Source organism: Microcebus murinus, chromosome 1, assembly GCF_040939455.1.
Source record: "Microcebus murinus isolate Inina chromosome 1, M.murinus_Inina_mat1.0, whole genome shotgun sequence".
NCBI classification, from domain to species: Eukaryota; Metazoa; Chordata; class Mammalia; order Primates; family Cheirogaleidae; genus Microcebus; species Microcebus murinus.
In genome coordinates this window covers 165109990-165117770 of record NC_134104.1, presented here as the reverse complement: position 1 = coordinate 165117770, position 7781 = coordinate 165109990, and the positions used below count along the sequence as shown (strand labels likewise).

At 62.7% G+C, this 7781-nt stretch overlaps 1 pseudogene; it reads left to right on the top strand.

Annotated features, from left to right (window-relative positions):
* The first annotated feature begins 3864 nt into the window (after positions 1-3864).
* LOC142874621 (uncharacterized) lies at positions 3865-3983 on the top strand (annotated as a pseudogene).
* The last annotated feature ends 3798 nt before the right edge of the window (positions 3984-7781 follow it).

Genomic DNA, 7781 nt, shown 5'->3' with positions numbered 1-7781 from the left:
TCTTCTTTTTTTTTTTGCCTCTGGTTCTGTCGCGTTTCTGGGAGTGCGGGGGCGGCCCGGGGTGGGGGTGACCCCCACCCTCAGCGCCCGCCGCGGTGCCTGGCGCCCCAGCCCGCACCGTGGGGCCTCCTCTTGTCCCGAGCCGTGACACCGCCGCCACGCGGCAGCATGCGTGGCTTCTGGACTGTCAGGTCTCAGACCAAAGGTCTGCTCTGTGGGAGCCGACACGCTGGAGGAAACCTTGAGAGTCTGAGAGGGGAGGGAGTTCCAGAAGAAGGCCAGGATGTCATTTTGAGGGAGTATGTGACCAGAACTCCTCCCGTTGCTTTTGGGGTTCTATGGGCTACACGTAGGAATCTTTGGTGGTGGCACCTGATGTTCGGGGATCCGGAGTCACACCCAGACCTGCTCCACAGGCCTCCTTTTACTTTTCTCTTCGGATTCATTTTTTTTTTTTTTTTTTTGAGACAGAGTCTCGGTTTGTTGCCCAGGCTAGAGTGAGTGCCGTGGCGTCAGCCTAGCTCACAGCAACTTCAAACTCCTGGGCTCGAGTGATCCTTCTGCCTCAGCCTCCCGGGTAGCTGGGACTGCAGGCATGCGCCACCATGCCCCGCTAATTTTTTATATATATATCAGTTGGCCAATTAATTTCTTTCTATTTATAGTAGAGACGGGGTCTCGCTCTTGCTCAGGCTGGTTTTGAACTCCTGACCTTGAGCAATCCGCCCGCCTCGGCCTCCCAAGAGCTAGGATTACAGGCGTGAGCCACAGCGCCCGGCCGGATTCATTATTTTTAAAAAGTGTCTCTTATCTCTATTATTGCATTTTCTTTTCTCTCTCTTTTCAAGCAGATGATGGGAGTCCAAGTATTAAGGTGACATGTGTTGCCCGTGCCCCCCTCCCCCCCCCCGTGTTCTTATTCATTTACCCCTCATGTTGTTCCAGCATATTGTGGGGGCACCAATGTTAAGGTCGGGTGCGTTGCCCTCTCCCAGCCTCCCCCCTCGGGTCAGAGCTTCAAGTGCGCCCATCCCCCAGTCGGTGCGTACCCACCCCATTCCTAATGGATGTGTATGCCCATCCCCTCCCCCCACCCGCCCGACACCCACCCGAAGAAGGTGATTCCTCTGTGTCCACTTAGGTGTCCATGGGTTCGTACCCATTTGCTGGTGAGCGCGAGCACGTGGTGCTCGTGTGTCCATTCTTGGGATACTTGGCTTACTGGAACGGGTTCCAGCTCTGGCCAGGAGAACCACGAGAGGTGCCCCCTCACCGCTGCTCCTCATAGCCGAATAGCACTCCGTGGTGTCCACGCGCCACATTTTATTTACCCACTCGTGGGTCGATGGGCACTCGGGTGGCTTCCAGGTCTTTGCGATTGTGACTTGTGCCCTGACACTAACCCTAACCCTTACCCAGCCCGTCTCCTCCACGGCCCCTGCCTGACTGACTCCTTCCCGCCCGGCCTATCACCTGTCACCGTCCTCTGCCCCTGCCTGACACGCTCCTCCCCGCCCGGGCCGTCACCGTCCTCGGCCCCTGCCTGACGGGGCTCCTCCGTGGCCTGGGCCTTCCAAGGGCTTGGTGTGGACGCTGGTTCCAGGACGCCCTCCCAGGAACCCGGTAGCAGGGCGGCCGCAGCGTCTCGCGCAACCCAACCGTCCGCCGGCTGGCCGCCGTCGCTAAGTGGCCTGCGGGGGACGTGCTCCCGCTGTGCCGTGGGGGCCCAGCCTGGTGTCTTCTCTGAGGCCCCGCGGCTGCCGCTCCCCGCAAGGGGATAGCCGCGGAGGTGGGGACCGCCTCCTCATGGGGACGTACACCCAGCTCTCCACGTCGGATTCCGGATTCCGGGGCTCTCTGTCCTGCCAGAAGGCCCAGCTGGCCTGCGGGTCCTCAGAGTGGCAAAAACATCCGAAAACTGAGATTGAGGGTCCGGTGGGTGTCTGCACTTTTGTGCTGGGCACCCCAGGGAGGCCCGGGGGCTGGCTGGACAACGCGGTCTGCTGGGCTGGGGGGGGGTTTGGAGGAGCAACTGATGCCCTTTGCACTTTGGGTAGCAAGTGTCTGAGGTGTCTCTGGGCCCTGTGCCATGTGGGGGCGGGGGCGGGGGCGGGGTGGGAGGAGGAGGAGGAGAAGGAGGAGGAGGAGGAGGAGGAGGAGGAGGTGGGAAGGGCCCGGGCCTGCAGTCCTGTTCCCCGGGGTGGCACAGCATGTGGCTTCTTCCACAGGCTGCTTGGCCTGGGCTCCCTGCACCTGGGCCTTTGGAGGACTGGCCCTGTGCTTGCCAACACTTCCTGCAGGGACCCAGAGCTGGGAGGTTGCATCTCTCAGCCCTGGGTCGGGCAGAGCCCCAGCGGGCCATGCCCACAACCTCTCTCAGCAGGGGTCCCCCAGAAGGCTCCTTTGGGACCAGGATTCTCTTGCGGGTGACTCTTTAAGGTCTGGCCCCTGGATGGAGGGGCACCAGGAGTAGAGGAGCAGGAAGGGGAAGGGGGTGGCCATGCGAGGGGACACTTTCAGGCCAAGTCCCAGCTTCAGTCTGATCCTCCTGGGAACCCCGGGGTGGACATCACACCTCCTGGTTGCCCCGCTCTGAGACAAGGAGCCGGGCTTCGCATTCCCACAGCAGCCAGTCGTGGGCTGAGGACACCTGGGGCGTTGGGAACTCCCTGGCTTCTCCTTGGTTTAACATCTGGAGCTGCTTGTGAATTGTGCCGCCACACACACCCGAGTGCAGGTGTCTTCTGCACAGACTGCGGGCCTCGCTCTTCTGAATGCCGCTAGCTCGCCACCCACCCACGGGTGAACCTGGTCAGGGTACTTTCTCTCAGGGGCAGACTCTGATCCGGGCGGGCTACCGGTGTCTCTGTTTGCTCCTTTCTTTCTTCCACTTCGGGAAAGGCTTCCTTACTGGGTGTGGAAATCTCCTATGCCTTTCCTCGCCTATTCTGTCAGCTCTAAAATTCTCTTTCGGTTGCCACCCTCACAGATGGATTAGGAAACTCTTTGCGGTGCACTCATTAGTGAAATGACCTCAATGACGCTGGAATCCAATATCTAATCGCCAATTTTTAGCGAGTCCACACGCCAGGGTGGTCGGGGTCCAATGCAGCCCCGGCCAGGCCCAGGCCCCTTGGACTGGGCCACAGGAGGACACAGAGGAGGGTCCCGGCCCCCACGGTAGGTAGAGGTGCGGGCAGTTCTCCAAGGGCTTGGGTGTTTTCCAGAGGGAGGAGATGGAGGGGACTGATTTCTTCAGCGCCCCACAAACCACGCCACCCCACCCCACCCATGGGACACATCCCGAGAGAGAGAGAGAGAGAGAGAGAGAGACAGACGCCCCATACACTGGCTCCCCTCCCCCGTGCGCTGTGCCCCAGCCCTGGCCCGGGGGAATAGGCGGCCGCCGGGCCACAGGGTGGGGGGCGCAGCTGAAAGGGGTTGTGGGGGAGGGCCGCCCCTGGCTGGGGTCAAAGGGCGAGCGCCCCGCCCCTCCCGCCCGTGAGCAGTCAGCGGCCCCGGCGCGCTGGGGGTGGGGGGCGGGGAGGTGAAGGAGGCCAGGCGAGGAGAGGAGGGGGGCTGGAAGGGCTCCACCTTGGCGGGTCCAGCCGTGGAGGCGCATCTTGTGTGAGTGTGAGTGAGTGAGTGCGTGTGAGTGTGAGTGTGTGTGTATACAGAGACAGCCCCCAAACCCGGCCCGCCGCTCCCTGCCCGCCCCGCCCGTCACCCCCGTCCCTCGGAGCCCGCGGGACCCGGCCGGCGAACTCAACAGGCCCGACCCGGCGCGGGGCCTGGGGCGGGAGGAGGCGGCGGGGAAGCGCAGAGAGGCTCGGCTTCTTGAGCGGGGCAGGGGCGCCCTCCGCCGTCCACGGCCACACCACCCCGAACGCGCCCGATCCCGTCGGGTCTCGGAAGCTAAGCAGGGTCGGGCCTGGTTAGAACTTGGATGGGAGACCGCCCGGGAATACCGGGTGCCGTAGGCTTCTTCTTTTTTTTTTTGCCTCTGGTTCTGTCGCGTTTCTGGGAGTGCGGGGGCGGCCCGGGGTGGGGGTGACCCCCACCCTCAGCGCCCGCCGCGGTGCCTGGCGCCCCAGCCCGCACCGTGGGGCCTCCTCTTGTCCCGAGCCGTGACACCGCCGCCACGCGGCAGCATGCGTGGCTTCTGGACTGTCAGGTCTCAGACCAAAGGTCTGCTCTGTGGGAGCCGACACGCTGGAGGAAACCTTGAGAGTCTGAGAGGGGAGGGAGTTCCAGAAGAAGGCCAGGATGTCATTTTGAGGGAGTATGTGACCAGAACTCCTCCCGTTGCTTTTGGGGTTCTATGGGCTACACGTAGGAATCTTTGGTGGTGGCACCTGATGTTCGGGGATCCGGAGTCACACCCAGACCTGCTCCACAGGCCTCCTTTTACTTTTCTCTTCGGATTCATTTTTTTTTTTTTTTTTTTTGAGACAGAGTCTCGGTTTGTTGCCCAGGCTAGAGTGAGTGCCGTGGCGTCAGCCTAGCTCACAGCAACTTCAAACTCCTGGGCTCGAGTGATCCTTCTGCCTCAGCCTCCCGGGTAGCTGGGACTGCAGGCATGCGCCACCATGCCCCGCTAATTTTTTATATATATATCAGTTGGCCAATTAATTTTGAGCAATCCGCCCGCCTCGGCCTCCCAAGAGCTAGGATTACAGGCGTGAGCCACAGCGCCCGGCCGGATTCATTATTTTTAAAAAGTGTCTCTTATCTCTATTATTGCATTTTCTTTTCTCTCTCTTTTCAAGCAGATGATGGGAGTCCAAGTATTAAGGTGACATGTGTTGCCCGTGCCCCCCTCCCCCCCCCCCCGTGTTCTTATTCATTTACCCCTCATGTTGTTCCAGCATATTGTGGGGGCACCAATGTTAAGGACGGGTGCGTTGCCCTCTCCCAGCCTCCCCCCTCGGGTCAGAGCTTCAAGTGCGCCCATCCCCCAGTCGGTGCGTACCCACCCCATTCCTAATGGATGTGTATGCCCATCCCCTCCCCCCACCCGCCCGACACCCACCCGAAGAAGGTGATTCCTCTGTGTCCACTTAGGTGTCCATGGGTTCGTACCCATTTGCTGGTGAGCGCGAGCACGTGGTGCTCGTGTGTCCATTCTTGGGATACTTGGCTTACTGGAACGGGTTCCAGCTCTGGCCAGGAGAACCACGAGAGGTGCCCCCTCACCGCTGCTCCTCATAGCCGAATAGCACTCCGTGGTGTCCACGCGCCACATTTTATTTACCCACTCGTGGGTCGATGGGCACTCGGGTGGCTTCCAGGTCTTTGCGATTGTGACTTGTGCCCTGACACTAACCCTAACCCTTACCCAGCCCGTCTCCTCCACGGCCCCTGCCTGACTGACTCCTTCCCGCCCGGCCTATCACCTGTCACCGTCCTCTGCCCCTGCCTGACACGCTCCTCCCCGCCCGGGCCGTCACCGTCCTCGGCCCCTGCCTGACGGGGCTCCTCCGTGGCCTGGGCCTTCCAAGGGCTTGGTGTGGACGCTGGTTCCAGGACGCCCTCCCAGGAACCCGGTAGCAGGGCGGCCGCAGCGTCTCGCGCAACCCAACCGTCCGCCGGCTGGCCGCCGTCGCTAAGTGGCCTGCGGGGGACGTGCTCCCGCTGTGCCGTGGGGGCCCAGCCTGGTGTCTTCTCTGAGGCCCCGCGGCTGCCGCTCCCCGCAAGGGGATAGCCGCGGAGGTGGGGACCGCCTCCTCATGGGGACGTACACCCAGCTCTCCACGTCGGATTCCGGATTCCGGGGCTCTCTGTCCTGCCAGAAGGCCCAGCTGGCCTGCGGGTCCTCAGAGTGGCAAAAACATCCGAAAACTGAGATTGAGGGTCCGGTGGGTGTCTGCACTTTTGTGCTGGGCACCCCAGGGAGGCCCGGGGGCTGGCTGGACAACGCGGTCTGCTGGGCTGGGGGGGGGTTTGGAGGAGCAACTGATGCCCTTTGCACTTTGGGTAGCAAGTGTCTGAGGTGTCTCTGGGCCCTGTGCCATGTGGGGGCGGGGGCGGGGGCGGGGTGGGAGGAGGAGGAGGAGAAGGAGGAGGAGGAGGAGGAGGAGGAGGAGGTGGGAAGGGCCCGGGCCTGCAGTCCTGTTCCCCGGGGTGGCACAGCATGTGGCTTCTTCCACAGGCTGCTTGGCCTGGGCTCCCTGCACCTGGGCCTTTGGAGGACTGGCCCTGTGCTTGCCAACACTTCCTGCAGGGACCCAGAGCTGGGAGGTTGCATCTCTCAGCCCTGGGTCGGGCAGAGCCCCAGCGGGCCATGCCCACAACCTCTCTCAGCAGGGGTCCCCCAGAAGGCTCCTTTGGGACCAGGATTCTCTTGCGGGTGACTCTTTAAGGTCTGGCCCCTGGATGGAGGGGCACCAGGAGTAGAGGAGCAGGAAGGGGAAGGGGGTGGCCATGCGAGGGGACACTTTCAGGCCAAGTCCCAGCTTCAGTCTGATCCTCCTGGGAACCCCGGGGTGGACATCACACCTCCTGGTTGCCCCGCTCTGAGACAAGGAGCCGGGCTTCGCATTCCCACAGCAGCCAGTCGTGGGCTGAGGACACCTGGGGCGTTGGGAACTCCCTGGCTTCTCCTTGGTTTAACATCTGGAGCTGCTTGTGAATTGTGCCGCCACACACACCCGAGTGCAGGTGTCTTCTGCACAGACTGCGGGCCTCCCTCTTCTGAATGCCGCTAGCTCGCCACCCACCCACGGGTGAACCTGGTCAGGGTACTTTCTCTCAGGGGCAGACTCTGATCCGGGCGGGCTACCGGTGTCTCTGTTTGCTCCTTTCTTTCTTCCACTTCGGGAAAGGCTTCCTTACTGGGTGTGGAAATCTCCTATGCCTTTCCTCGCCTATTCTGTCAGCTCTAAAATTCTCTTTCGGTTGCCACCCTCACAGATGGATTAGGAAACTCTTTGCGGTGCACTCATTAGTGAAATGACCTCAATGACGCTGGAATCCAATATCTAATCGCCAATTTTTAGCGAGTCCACACGCCAGGGTGGTCGGGGTCCAATGCAGCCCCGGCCAGGCCCAGGCCCCTTGGACTGGGCCACAGGAGGACACAGAGGAGGGTCCCGGCCCCCACGGTAGGTAGAGGTGCGGGCAGTTCTCCAAGGGCTTGGGTGTTTTCCAGAGGGAGGAGATGGAGGGGACTGATTTCTTCAGCGCCCCACAAACCACGCCACCCCACCCCACCCATGGGACACATCCCGAGAGAGAGAGAGAGAGAGAGACAGACGCCCCATACACTGGCTCCCCTCCCCCGTGCGCTGTGCCCCAGCCCTGGCCCGGGGGAATAGGCGGCCGCCGGGCCACAGGGTGGGGGGCGCAGCTGAAAGGGGTTGTGGGGGAGGGCCGCCCCTGGCTGGGGTCAAAGGGCGAGCGCCCCGCCCCTCCCGCCCGTGAGCAGTCAGCGGCCCCGGCGCGCTGGGGGTGGGGGGCGGGGAGGTGAAGGAGGCCAGGCGAGGAGAGGAGGGGGGCTGGAAGGGCTCCACCTTGGCGGGTCCAGCCGTGGAGGCGCATCTTGTGTGAGTGTGAGTGAGTGAGTGCGTGTGAGTGTGAGTGTGTGTGTATACAGAGACAGCCCCCAAACCCGGCCCGCCGCTCCCTGCCCGCCCCGCCCGTCACCCCCGTCCCTCGGAGCCCGCGGGACCCGGCCGGCGAACTCAACAGGCCCGACCCGGCGCGGGGCCTGGGGCGGGAGGAGGCGGCGGGGAAGCGCAGAGAGGCTCGGCTTCTTGAGCGGGGCAGGGGCGCCCTCCGCC